A 15079-nucleotide genomic window follows, 5' to 3' on the forward strand; every position below is an offset into this window, starting at 1 on the left:
TTCTTCTCCAACATTTTGAATACCAAGAAAAAACCAGCAATGACTGTTCTGACAGGCCAAGGAAACCATCATGAACATATATTCTAAATTATTTTCATCCTCTGATAATTTTTCTGATCAAAACTTGCTTGGTTTACTCTTGTTGATGGAAAAAATTTGCCTGTTAATGAAAACAGTCAGTGAGTGTCTCCTCATGCAGTGCACACACAAAAGCTTTGCTATATTTAGTCATCACTCTATTTGGACAGGGGGTTAATTCCTGCCTCCCAGGATATGCTGACATTCCACCAATCCCTAACAGGGCAGGAGATCCCAGAATTAACACGAATGGGTAATGCCAGAGCATTAATATTGTGCTTCACAGCACCATTGACTACCACAGTCATCCTCAACCTGTTCTCTGCTTCAGAGTTTCCCAAAGTACCACGACCCCGACAGGAAGGTGAGACACAGATGCACAAACTTACTTCCTCAGCCACTAATTGGAGTTGGAATGCTCAATCTACTGGTTTTATGGCTCTGAATATCAAAACTCTCCATCCAATTCCACTGACAGTCACACACATGCAGCAGAAAAGCACTGCCAGCTCTTTAATTCTATTAAGGGTTTTCTGCGTTTCAATTTCTATGCCAAAGTCAGGAGCTAGACAAAGCTTTCTGCATCCCACTTCATAAAAACATCATTCCATGTTATTCCTGACCCATAAATGGGAGAATGAAAGACTGGGAGAGTACAGCAATTCATCCTGAAGTGTTTGAGACCCCAAGCCATGAATACACAGACGTGGCAGCTGACCAGCCCATGAAGAACCAGAGCAGGGAAATAAGGATGAACTCATGTCTCAGGATGCTGACACAAACACCAAAGAGGTCAACTTCCCATTCCACTTTTACATCACATGTTTTATGCCTAGAAATTCTACCTGTGCATAAAAGTGCAGCAAAGAGAAGAAAAACCTGGGGAAAAGAGAATATCCTGGCAGCACCCAGCCCTGTCAGCCCACGGACCTGTGCTGCTCGAGGGAGGCAGAATTCCAGAGGGTCAAATAACTGGAGTGTGGGTTGCTTTTGGTCTTGAGTCACAGATTGATGATGTGATAAGGAGTCAACACTGTATGTGTGCAAGGTGAATTTAGCCCGTGAGCCTCCTGTTTTCCAACAGGCTGCCCTAGAGAGAGAGAGAGATAAATCCCTGAAGAACTTGCTGAGAGCTGGGAACAGCGAGACAGCTCAAGTGATCCACACTTACACTTATTATTAGAAGTGAGAGAAAGCTGCAAATAAGCCTGTGAATATTCTGTTTCACTGCATTCAAGTTGTTTTCCAAGCTGATTCTTCAAGTGAGCTCCTACACATCAATCTGTGCAAATACCAGAGCAAAAACCTGTGTGTCACTCAAGACTTTGGTATGCTGCTTGATCAGGACAAGGAAAAGGAGCAGGTTTTGAGACTGTTGCACTGAGACAAGTTTGGCCTAAAAATAATGTACTTTAAAGGTGTTTAAAAAAGTGAATTTTAAATTCACGTTCAGTTTTAGTATTTGCATCAACAACTTTTCCAACCAGGAAGAAGAAGAACACCATGTGACTTGGATACCCATTACAAAGAGCTGAAATTTTAAATGTTGGAAACCCACAATGAAGTGCTGGCAGCCAATCCACTGACAAAGAATGAATCAGGAAATCAGCTCAAATAACGAATACATTGAGAACCTCATAATAAAGTCAATTACAATTCATGCCCAGAAAACAGACACCATTCATCCACTATCATCCGGTGAATAAATCCCTGAATTCTTCGTTATCTGAAAACGTCTCTCTAACAAAGCTGGATCTTAGAACAGCTTTCTAATTCAGCATTTTCTGACAGTAAGGGAGTGGGAGAACCTATGTGGAACATAGAGAGTGTCAGTTTTCCTAAGGGCCAGATTTAGCAGTGCCTCCTGGCCATCCTCCTGCTGGGAATCATCCCACAGTGTAATTTAGGCTATGGACACATCCCACCAAGCAGCTCAGCAATCTTTTTGGGACACTCTACAACCAACTGAAGAGTTGGACCTTTGTCAAGTATCTATTTTAGCCTGAGGTGAAAGCCTGGCCACAGAAAGTTTAAGATTCGGCTTCAGCAGAGCCAGGTTGGAGTTTGGCTTGCTGGCAACCAAGGGACAGGAGGTAGAAGCACGTTTTCCCTGTAGGTGCTCCTTTGTGTTCCTCAACCACTTTCATCCACTCCCGCGTGCTCCGAAATCTTTAGCCAGACAGCTCGTTTGCATATGCTTTTGAGATACTAATTAAACACGTACAAACAAAGAAAAACCTTGCAGCGAAAAGAGAAAACACAAAGAAATTAAGGAACTTACTTCAGAAGTCTCGGGTAAGCCACTCAATTGGGTTTTCCCCGCAGATTCCCCTCCTGCCTTGACTTCCCTGATCCACACACTCCGCTAATTCCAGCACTGAATCCATACATTCATCATCAAGTGGAATAACTTCTAGACATCAACCACAAAGCTCCATGAGCAGAACTGCACACAAGCACATGCTTGTTTGAAGAGGGAATCTGGAGCACCTTGAGAAATGTGTACAACACACGCCATTCATCTGCTGGCTCCTTGAATTATTCCGTCTAAAACAATGCACCAGCTACAAAAAAAACCTAACCCAAAAGCATCAAAAAACACAAAACCACAATGCTGAAAGTATTGCACCAGTAAAAGAGATCTGGAAATTCTATATGAATTCTAGCACAGAGGTGACAGTAAGGGGAAAGGGATCAGCCTGGAAAAGCAAGATGCTTTCAGTCAAAATTCAAAATCAAAACAGTGAAACCAGAATTTTAGATGATGATTTCAAAAGTATTCCTTCTCTAGCTCCACATTTCAGCTTGATAAATGCACCAAGCTCCCTCTGATACAATCTTTCTCCACCAAGGGAGTTTCCCAGAGAGAAAAAGATCTCAAACTTAACTACCTAAATAATACAAGTAGGAATACTTTTTTTATAGTTTGCCACTAAAGCACAAGGTTTCCTCAGGTCTACCCAAAGCCCAGAATATTTGAGCTTTAGATAATACCTGACAGGTAACAATGGCTTATCTTGTTAATTTTGCTCTTGGGAAAACGGCAAGAGGTGATCCAGCCCTGCTCCCTTTTTGTATGTTTGTTTCCTATCTCAGATTTTTTTTCCACAATGAAATGCAGATAAGAAGTTCACCTCAACAAGATAAAGACTGAGATGGGTGCAATTAAGTCTATGGAGTAATTTGTTTTCTACAAGACCCACGACTTCAATAACATAACATCTAAAATGCTGGAGGTATCAAAAAACTGGAAACAAAACCAATAAGAGGAAGATGAAATGTCAGCAGATGGATTAACATCATCGAGAATGTGCCAGATTCTTAAGGCTATATTAAGCAACAATTTCTTTTTTTTTCCAAAGCAAATTCTATGATAATTTTAATAACTTTACTGCAGAACTTGATTTCCTTTTTAACATTAATTCCCTGTTTTCCTGCTGTTGCTCATGGCTCCTGCAGGGAAGGGGGCTGCTCCCAAATCCCTGTCATGTTCCAGGGTCTCAGCTGGGATCTCTCACCTCAAAGCCTTCCCTGCTAAGTTCTCTGCTGCTGTTACAAATGCCCACAATGCCACACAATCATCATTCTAGATGATGTCATCTTGAGGTTTTTTTGTTTAATTTGCACAGTTTCCACCCCCACGCCAAAAAAAAAAAAAAAAAGAAAGAAAAAAGTGTGGTTTCCTTCTAGCTGATTTGCTGTGCTTGTCAGCCATCACCTATGTGCTGGCTGTCCCAGGGTCTGCACACAACCCCCTCGGGGCATGTCTATATATAAAATATGTGAGACTCAACGGACAGCTGATTTAATATGACCTTATCAGCTTATGGCACAGTGTCTCCTACCATTTTTCTCTGACAAAATTGAGGTGCTTCTGGCAGAAGGCAATAGATACACACCATATCATGTTTAGCTCCATCCCCAGGAATTTAACAAGACTGATGCAGCCTTTCCTAGCATTTTTTTCCTCTTAAAATGTGATTTTCAAGAACATTAAAAAAAATGGCACATCACTGCCTAAATGCCCAGCTTTGCTGTCAAAGAAACAAAGGCTTTATGGGGCACTTTGTTTCTTTACGTAAGAATTCTTTTATTTGTGTTTTGGAGAGGGTTATTTTCCAGTCACCCTTGATAAGACCACCAGGAGCCAGCAGAAAGAACAGAAATTCCTACACATGAGAGAGCCTCCAGGTGAACTGAGGGTGGGAACTGCAGTCATGAATGGTATCAACACACAAGGGGAATAACTGTAAAAATTACTTATTGTTGCTTTTCAAACCCTATTTCTGGACACAGCAGCAGGGCTGACACACAGCCTGTTGCCATCCACACCTCTGCATTTTCCAAGGTGAAAGGAAGCTGGAAAATGTAACCTGGACATGGCTGTGCTTGGTTCTGGTTCAAGCCCAGCCATCCAGGTCTCCCATCTTCCTGCCTGTGCTTTCCCAGTGTGGATGCAGTCACAGCTGCCTTTGCAAGGAGCACAGAGCACACTGGTGAGGGAATCCAAACGTGTCCCTTGCTCCCTGTGGCCTCCTGCACCACTGGGGGCTGCAGTTTCAATTAATTCCTATTAAACCATCAGTTCCCTTTGGAAGCCCCTCTTGATTCTGTGTAAGTTTGTTCTAATTAGCACCAAATAACGAAAGTATAACAACAGCACCTATTCCCCCAGCGTTTTTAACAAGCTGTCAGAGAAGGAACAGTGTGAATAACAGCAGAGTTTAATATGCTACTTTCCTTTTTTTTTTTAATCCCTTCATTGAGTTGCTTTTAATATTTCTGAGTGACCAAAAGAACCAGTTTTGAGGCCAAGTGAATACACACAAATTCTTATAGTTCCTTGAACAGAGTTCAATCTTGATTTAAAAAATTACCCCATGAAGAAATCTCCTCAAATGACTCCTGAATGTGTCATCTGACACATTTATTGCTCAGGGTCCCTGCCAAAGCCATTCAATATATAATTATCTCAGCTGTGCAACAGCCCTTATGCCTATACATCCAAATTCTTCAGCCTTCTCCAGCAGAATTTTAAAGGAACCCTTTTCAAACATCAAAATAATGGTACATTTTAGAATGTCTGAGGTGTATTTCCCTTGCCAGAAATCTGATCCACAGGTGATAAACACAGCAATTTACTCTCACTACTGATGAAATGTTCCCATCTGAGAACTTCAGGGATGCAGAACTTCATCTCACCACATTCCTGCAAGACCTGAAATATCCTGTAGGCTCCACCAGGAGCAGAGAGCCCTCCAAGGAGAGAAAGAGGCGTTTTCAGTGAATCTTTCATGTTGTCCACTCATCTAAAGAAGAGATGTTGCAAGAAAATGAGGTGGGGGAATAATGGATTGCTTCTTGATATGAATTATATTGATCCTAATTTAGGAAGTCCCTGATCCTCAGATCACTGCAGGCTGGGGAAGCATCACTGCTGGCCCCAGTTCTGCAAGCCCTGCTGCAGGTTCAGTTGCCAGCCCTGGGTCATTCTCCTGGATTCCACAGAGCAGTGCTCTCCTTTTCCATGGCAATCCACAGAATGTGTCCCACCTTGTCTGAACACCTTCAGACGACACTGCAGCTGTTTCCTCAGCCCGGGCCAGCTGCTCAGATGTTCAGAATTCCCCTTGAAGTCATAGGAGTCCTTCCAATTCCTGCCACCTGAGAATGCTGCCTACTGTTCAAACCTGATCCACCATCCATCCCCCTGCAAACATTTACATGGAAAACAGGTTCAGGGAAGGAGAGATTGACAACTTCGTGCCTGATATCCTAATTGTGGGCTGGACAGCAATTTATCTTGTCTCTGATCAAACCTACCAGCTATGAACAAAGTTTCACAACTGCAGGAGGCTTTGTGTTGCAACTTGCAACAAGAAGTGTGGCATCCTACTATGGCTGAAGTGTTCAATGCACCCAGATCTGTCCTCGTGGCTAATAGAACTTTTATTATAGGATTTTTGTTGTTGTTGCTGTTGTATTGAAGAGATGTAGCTCTACTCTTTGAAGTTTAAGACTAGTTGTAAATTCCTTGAAGTCAGCCCTATTTCCTTTTATATTAACATGTTAACAAGCTTTGGAAGACTGACAGACCTTACAGGAAGACACAGCTGGGTGCTCCTCTAGTCTGGGCTTAATGAAAACCAGAACATGAAGGCTGAACTCTGTGGCTTGTCTGCTGTTTACAGACTCGGCAGGAAGAATCCACTGCCCCAGTGATGAAGGCAAAACGTCCTCATCAAATACTGATACTTTCTGTGCTACCAAGGAAAACAGTTGGGATTAATTAGGAAAGGAAATGCCACGATATTTTAAATTACTTCTGTACTTTAAACCTTCGTACCAGATGAAACCCAACAATAAATAAATTTTTAAAAACACAAACAGCGAAACAAAACAAACAACAAAAAGCCAACCCACCCTGTGGAAGACTCTGAAGATGGGATTTTGCAAAGAGGAATTGATTAAAGAGCAAGGGCCCAACCATGAGTGTGATCCAGATCTGGACTAAGAAGAAGCAGGTTACATTTCAACTCCTCCACGGCACTGTGGGCTAAGTGAAAACATGAAAGATCAGGAAGAACCAAAGATTACACTCCCAAAAAAGAAGCAGAGAGCAATCCCAAAACTCCATTGGGAATCAGTGTTGATCAGGATGACAGAGATTTCAAAGGATGCTCCAGGGATGTCTGTCCCACAGACAAAGGATAACACACACCTGCCAGAGGCAGTTTCATGGCCACCTTTTGCATCCTCCTGTTCCTGGGAATCCCTTTTGCTGCTCCAGCCCTTTTCCACCTCAAGAGCTGAAGAGAGCAGCTCCTTCCTTCCATTTCTGCCTGTCCAGGCCCTAATTGTTAAAAAGCAAGTTCTGGAGAGCTAAAAGGGAGATAAAGCTGTGCCGCTGCATTCTGGAGCTCTAACATCTCTGGAGAATATCCAGGAATGCTGTCTCTATGCTGGATTTTAACAGCAGATTTTACTATGGCATCTATTTACATAAACTTCTTTTGATTTAGCGAAATATATGCTCCAACACACTCACAGGACACGTCTAATTTCCACATGCATAAGAGATAATTGTAAATATAAACCAAATAAATGCAGGCACAACTGGCCAATTCTTGTGAACACCACACACAGTTGCATTTTTCCCACCAGTCCATAGTGCTTCAGACAGTCAGGTGCTCAGGAGGAAAGAACATCCACAAGCTGAACAAACCCCACTTGGGCATTACTATTTTACATCCCTTTTTAACAAAACCTGGTTATCAGTGGCTAAGACAAAGCTACTTTCTTGGAGCACGGTTTTCAGCTCAACCAGGCAGAGTTTTGCTTGTGCTGTTATTACAGCAGCATCCCTAAAACCCCTGAATGCTGGCAGCAAAGATCACCTTCAAACACTGCCCAGCCTGCCCAGGCGGATGCTGCGTTTTCTGCTGCGTGCCACATTGCCATGTGCACCTGATTATGCAACCAAAACACCCAGCCAGAAACGCAAATAACACAAAGTCTGCAAAGGCCTAGGCTGCTTCGTGGGGCATTCCAAGTGGAAGTTCAGAATCTGCTTTGATGAACCCTTAAAATAGATCAGGGAAAGGCAGCCAGCCTGGTGGGTATTCCCAGGCCCTACAGGGAGAGCTGGTCACTGACTGGGACATACTGGGTCCACAACGGCTGCAGACTGAAGACCAATGAGTTGCATTCACTAATAGGAAAAAAAACCCCAAAATCCCATCCACTATGGGTCAACACCATAAGCAACAAGATCACAAGATCCCATCTACTATGGGTCAAAACTTGAACCAAGTGCATGAAAAGTGCTTCTGAATCCAGCAACAATGCTTTCCTTGCCAAGGGCATTTAAACTGATGATTTCAAAATACAGATATAAGGACGTTTGGAAAATCTGCCTCCTGTTTCCTTATAAACCATACAGCCTTTGTGTGGCTGGGTTTGCCTCAACTTTGCTGGATTCAGTGCAGCTCCTGAATAGACTTTTTATAAGGCAGGAGATGTCAGTTAAATTTAAAAAAAATAAATAAAAGCACAACCAAATAATCTAGGATCAGGACAGAAGCCAAAACATTCAGGTTTATAGATTTAAGAAATGTTTTTGATGTGCCTCATGCACGGTTTATTCTCATGGGTCAGTTGGTGCTGATAACATCCAAATTAAAGATCTTTCTCTGACTTTCTAATGCTTCCAGTGCCCTTCTCTTGGCTGGTGTAGGCAGCCTCTAGAAGTTCATACAATGCTTCATTAGTGCTCATTCATTTGGGAGAGCAGTGCTCCATCTAACCTGAAATGTTATTATGGATTTTTATTTATTTATTCCAGTCCTACTTCCCATTAAAATTGTAACTCATCCTATTCAAACATTTTGCAATGTTTCATCAAATAGTATCAATCAGTGGAATTATGTCCCTTCTTCTGTTATTGTCCTTACATTTCATCTTAAATCTCTGCTTCTGACTCTGAGAACTCATAAAAGAGGAACTGTTCTATAAATAACATATAGAAAGTTTTGACTAATGTGGAATGAATGTGCTCCTCTCACAATCTCCGTGTAACCTCCATAATGTCAAGCCCCTGAGTGATTTTGTTGATTATGTACAGCATCCTGACATGCAAACTCACAATTTAGCCTGAAGACATTTGCAATTAATTAATTAATCCCAACAGAAATTATCAAAACTCATTCAGCGGGCATTGCACAGCCAGCAGCAAGCACGAAGAGACTTTTTAACCACAGAGAAGAAGAATTCTTCAAGCAGAAACAAAGCCTGCTGCAGAAGACAAAATGTAAATGTTGGAACAAAGAAAGCTTCCTTTTAAAGCACAGATGCAGGAGTTGCCCAGGGGTTGCACAAGGTCCTTGCAGACCTACTTTGATGTTTGTCACCTTTCCCTCAGGGCTTTGAGAGTCGTGTCTGGCCTCTGACATGGATAACCACAACATCTCAACCTATCACAGAAGCACTGACCTGAGAAATGAGCAGAAGATGCCCCAAAATCCTCGGGAGGTGTTGATGTTTGGTGTGCTTTTTCTCTTGCACGGGCAAGAATTGCACGTTCCTTTTGCACAAAGGAATCAATAGACACTGAGGAGGAGCTGGTTGAAAATCCTTCATCTGAAGGTGCTTTTCAAGCTGGGAGAATCCTTTCTGAAATGCACAGAAGGTGTTTGCAGCACATGTGCTCTCCAGCCCAGCTCCAGTGGAGCTGCAGCCCCTTTGGAAGGGCTGTGACTGATCTCAGGTGACGGCACAAGTCTGACATTTCTGCTGCACATTTCGTGCTTGAGCAGGCCTGGGCTCACAGTGCTTGGCTGGGGACTGAGAGACCAATAATGCTGATCTGCAGGAGGGGGAAGGAGGAAATCCCACGGAACATGCAGCTCAATACAGCTGCTAACAGCTGGGGGGTAGGATTGGACCTAAACTGCACCACCTGCAGCGATGATGCAGCTCTGCCACAGCACCCACTGCAGCCCTCAGCATCCCCTGCTAAAAACCACAGTAAACTCACTCCTGGTGGCCTTCCCATCCCATTGTGGATGCTCTCAGGAATGCACTTTTTGAAGCTGCTGAGTTGAGAAGTCTGAGCAGGAGTGGAAATGAAAAAGCAAATTCAAAACCAGCCTTCTGTGCACACTGGTGCTACGTAGTGCTTCAACTCTGCTGCACTAAATCACTTTCTGAATAAAGATAGATAAAGTTTCTAAATACATAAAGAACTTTTTACAAAGTAAAACACGTAAATTAAAGCCATAGTAATCTGGGATCAGGGAAAATACAAAATATCAACAGTGACAGAACTTGAAGTGAAATATTTCAGAGCAAAAATTCAATTTAGTCAAAGTATTTTGTTTCAATGGAGGAGTGTCTCAGTGTTGACTGTTTTACCCTTTTTTAATACAAATGTTCTCAGGAAAAAACTGCTCTGAAATTTAAAACGTATCACTCTTAATTTCTTTGAATAAAATTTCATCAAGACCATCACTATTTTGTAAGGGAGCAAGGGGTGAGTCATTTGGACCATCTCAAGTTTTGGTTGAAAATGTTTTTGTGCAGAAAATGCTTTTGACAAAAGTTTTCCTTCAGCCAGTTTGGTTTTCTTTGTTGCCTGCCAAGTCCACAGCAGGGATTTTTAAATTTTTATTTCCTTTTCCTGTGATTTTTTCCCACCCCACCCCAGGAACCTCTCCCTTCAAGAAGCTCCTGGTTTTGCTCACTGGTGAGACTGGAAGCACGACTCTGGGCCACCTCAAAGACCATCTGCTCTGCAGGGCCAACCTGCCACTGCTGGATCACTCAGATGCTCCAGGGAGAATTCTGCATCTTCCTGCTCCAGTCCAACCTCAAACTCAGCTGCTGGAGTGGTAGGAATGTGGCAGGACTAAATCAGAGCTTCCCAAAGAGATTTCCTACATGCAGAATTTTGATATTTAGCAACTTCTTGCCCTCAAATCAGACCCGTGGGTGTGAATGTAATGGGTCTGAGGGACACCAGATACCTGTTTGCAATAGAACAGAATATTTGTGCTGATAATCTGACCCAATCCAACACCAACCCCTCCTCTCCCTCTGGAACTATTCACCACACCAGCCACTAACCCACCCAAGGTCCACAACAGCCATAGAAACTCCAACTCTGCAGAGAGATTTTAGTGTTTTGTTCTCATCTGTGACTTCAGACTTTTCTTCTGAAAACTTAACACAGAATTTGAACTCCAAGCTCTTTACAGCAGAGCCAATAGCTCATTAATAAATTCTTCAGTGGGATCCCATCTCATCCCATCTCCTGTCACACGCAGGAGCCACCACAATATGATCAATATTTAGGAATCTCTACACACCAAGTTCCACCACAGATTAAATGCATAACAAATTAATTTTTGTTTCACCCCCAATAATGGCTTCAAGAGGCTTCTTTTCTAATTTTTACATTAACTTTCTCCTTCAGGTCTGGGACACTTTAATGAATTGATTAAAATAACTTCCTGGTTATGTGACTTGTACACTGTGCAGCTTAACATTTTAATTCCTGGTGGTTAAGGCTTCCCCTGCATCTCACACAGCACTTTCCCAGTTGCCTCAAATATTTTCAAGCAGTATGAATATAATAAGGAATAAAGGAGAGTGTGATTGGACAGCTGAGCACAGCACAAGGAATAATTTGCTGAGTTTTGTTTATATTGGATGTAGAGAATCCATTGTAAAAATTAAAGGGAGGAGGTTTAACCCCTGAGCCTGCTGGGCATTTGCACATCCCCACTTCCTGCTCTGTTCATTAACCAAACACAAACCAGTTCTTCATTTGCATTTTTATTTCTTCTAAATATGTCTGTGTTTAGGACACAGAGAATCTAAATGTGTGCAAGGTTTAAAAAATGCATTAATGGTATAAATCTGTCCAGAGCAGCTCCTTGGAAATACACATGGAGAACGTGGCAATGCAGCTAAAAAATCCAGCCCTTGGATTGCAGGTGTCCATCACAAACAGGCATTAATTAGCATTAAAGAGATGTTCCCCCTGAGCAGATGATACAGACACTGCAGTTCCCAAGGCTGATATGAGGGTGAGCTGGACAAGTCACCTTCTTTCAAAAGAAAAAAAACCTGAGATGCTTTTACCCTTCCAGCTCAGTTTAAAAAAAAAGGAAGAATATCCCTTGGTTTTCCTCTTTTAAAATATCAGGATCAGTTTTCATCTTCTCCATTTTTGATGGGTCTCTCAGAGGTATCTAATAGGTTTAAAACTTTCCAAAAGAGTGGCCAGGCAGTGGCAGGGAGTAAGGCACCAGGGCAGTTGGGCAGTGGAAATCCCCATTATTTTTCAAAGCTGCTTTTCCCCTTCATTATAATTTCACCAATCTTTGCTAGATTCCAGATGCTTCAAAGTTTAGTGAGATTTGACTGGATATATGATAAAAAAACCCCAAATATATCCATAAAATACCAAAGGAATGCCCTTTAAACATCTCACTACAGCTTTGCCATGACCATAGACATTGTCACCAGAATATTTCCCTGGTGAAGTCAGATATCTGTGATGAGAATTTAAGGCCAAATTCTCACACAGGTGAGAATCTGCCACTACAGAGAGCAAAAATGACCCTATGAACCTGCACATGCACCAAAGAGGCAACATCAAAATAAGGAGTGCACATGTGGAAAACTGAGCAAGTACCTTTATTTATTTTTTTTCTTTGTGCTTAATGACACAGAGAAAACATTGTTTCTCCAGTAGCCTCAAGAAAGGAAGTACTAAAAGATCATTTTTAAGTATCATAACAATTTTCACACAGCAGCTTCTGTGAAAGGGGGTCTCAGTTATTTAATCCACTGAATGCAAGCAATCCTGGGATGAATCCATTATGTGAGTTCCAAAAATTGAAACAAGAGGCACAATTCAGGCCTAAGACAGACTGCAATTTACCTCCCCAATCCAGTAGCTGGAGGCTTCAAAGGGAAAGTACAGCTGAGAAGAAAGAAAAACACAGTGGAACAAATTATCCACCTAAATGATGTAAAGGGACTGGAATCCAGCCACAACTGTAAGATTTAGATTTCTTATAATGTACAGGAGAGTGTAAAATACAGGGTGACAGGTTTGGTAAACTAAAAGCCCAGCACTCTCTTCCCACCCTCCAAAGAGAGATATCTTTGCAGAGATTGTACGGGTCAGAGTGGGCAAAGGAAGAGAGTCAGAGCTCTGCTATTCCAATCTGACATGCCTCTAATTTATTTAAGACCATAATGAACTTAGGAAAGCCACAGAGAGCCACCCTGGGCCACCAGGCCACCCCTGAATTTGCAAATCTTCCCCTTATCTGTTGTAATCTGGTTTAAATCCAATCATTTATGTTTGAATAAAACCCTTCCTTTAGAATAACATCTTGATTGAGATGAGAAACTGTTATTTCACTCCATAATTTTTTTCCCTCAAGGCTCAGTGCCCTGTTACTTGATGCTTTACCTCTAAGGTGAACTTAATGGGTTTCTCCTCCACTCTTTGGTTCTTCCCATGTCTTTCTTCACTAGATTAGAAACATATATTGCATGCTGTGCCCTGGAGGCACTAAGACATGCAACCAGGTCACTTCCCTTCTTAAAAAACTTACCAGACTAAGCCCTTTAGTTCTCACAGCAAGCAATACTCTTCACAAATGCAGCAATATTTGGGAGCTTTTCACTCTTCTTCCAAAAAAACCAAACTCTAAAAATTCATTTGTCTTTGCTTTACTCTCCATTCTGTGACACAATGGAGGTCCCTCCTTTGCAGGCAAGGTTCACACAAAAATCAGCCACAATTCTAGCATGGGTTCCAGTGGTGAGGGGGAAGTTCCTGTCTCATCCATCACCACTGCAACCATCCTTCAGTGGTAGCTACAAGATGCTAATAGTTCATTTCAAATTTTCAATCTAATTTCTGTAAAATGAAGTCAAAATCACTATGAGCATTGATGAGAAGTTTTCAGTGCAGGTCAAAAGAGCAAGGATGGTTCACAAAGCTTTGCACAAATCCTCTGCCAGTCACCTTCCTGCCAGCTCCCTTCTCATGCAGGTTTCCATATTTCCACTACAAAGTCCTAATTTCTCTCTCATGTTTCTCTCCTTTTCCCTTTCCCAACAAACCCTTGCTCTCTCTTGAAGGTTATTTGCCTACATGTCAGTCACATTCAATTCAAAAACTGTGTTCAAATAGAAAGAAAGGAAAGATGAGTTAATTTATTGTGATAATAAGGAAGATCCAAAGAATTGTTTGCAAAATAGCGATTTTCCTAAATTTACAAGGCAATGGTCAGGGCCAAGATGAGCTGCTCTTCTCCATAAAATGCATGCAAGCACTGAATGGCTCTTTCCTGTGCCTTTATTTTACTAAACTTGTCACACCAGATTTTACACTTCCTTCTAAATTATGAGCAAAAAGATCCCTTTGTTTGTCATTTTTCCGCTTTGCTGGTTATGGATCACGATCAAACAGCACAGCCAAGTTCCCACCCCCTGCTCAGGGCAGCCTGAGCTCCTGGAGCCCTGGAAATGCCCCTAACGGTCTCTCAGGGCACCTGGGTTTGCCGAGCCCCCTGGGCATCGCTCACACCCTGCTGCTGCTCACCTCCCTTCCCTCTGCCATTGCTAAATGCTCCCGGTGCCTGGGGGAAGGTGCAGCTCGCTGGGAAACGCAGGGCACTCGGATCTGTGTGTCTGCAAAGAGCTGGAACTCACTCCCACCCCCTCCCTGCTGTGCTCCAGGGGCAGGGGGCATGGATGGATGTGGCTGATTTTGGGGTGAGCTTGGCAAGGGCAGGGGGCATGGATGGATGTGGCTGATTTTGGGGTGAGCTTGGCAGGGGCAGGGGGCACGGATGGATGTGGCTGATTTTGGGGTGAGCTTTGTCTGCAAGGGAGGGACCTTCACTGTGTCAGAGTATGGAGAGTAAAGACACATGAATTTTTTTGTTTGGTTTTTTTGGAAGAAGAGCAAAAAGCTCCCAAACATTGTTGTACTGGTGAAGAGTATTGCTTGCTGTGAGAACTAAAGGGCTTAGTCTGTTAAGATTTTAAGAAGGGAGGTGACCTTTTCCTTTCCACAAAGCACCTGCTAGCTGTCAGCACTGACTGCAATGCTCAGAGCCTTTATTTGGATTACTTCACCCCTGTGGCACACACCTTCCCCTCCACCAGCCCTTGGTGTTGTCACTGGTACCTGCCTGCCATGGGTCACCAGCACAATGCTCCTTTTCCTACCTCAAGGCATGGAAAGCTGGTGGGTGGTTCAAACAGCCAGGGGAGGAAATAATGCTGTGAGCATCACTGGGTCTAAGTTCCTGTCCTGGGGGCTTGTTCTGTTATTCAGAGAGCAGCAGCAAGCAAAGGATGAAAACTGAGCAGTAACCTCCCACCTCCATCAGACAAATAGACTCATTTTCCCCTTTTTTATAATTAGCTCCTCCAGTTTTATGGCAGAAGGGGTGCAGGTGGGGGCACA

At 42.7% G+C, this 15079-nt stretch overlaps 1 protein-coding gene across 1 annotated transcript in view; it reads right to left on the reverse strand.

The window, feature by feature from the left end:
* The window catches only part of SPO11 (SPO11 initiator of meiotic double stranded breaks), a 217765-nt gene extending 215303 nt beyond the window's left edge, over window positions 1-2462 (reverse strand). The window contains exon 1 of the mRNA XM_050982028.1: window positions 2360-2462. The gene's annotated coding sequence lies outside the window, so the exon portion shown is untranslated. The remainder of the gene's footprint in view (window positions 1-2359) is intronic.
* Between the last annotated feature and the right edge of the window lie 12617 nt (window positions 2463-15079).

The sequence above is a fragment of the Serinus canaria genome, chromosome 20 (genome assembly GCF_022539315.1).
Source record: "Serinus canaria isolate serCan28SL12 chromosome 20, serCan2020, whole genome shotgun sequence".
Classification (NCBI taxonomy): Eukaryota; Metazoa; Chordata; class Aves; order Passeriformes; family Fringillidae; genus Serinus; species Serinus canaria.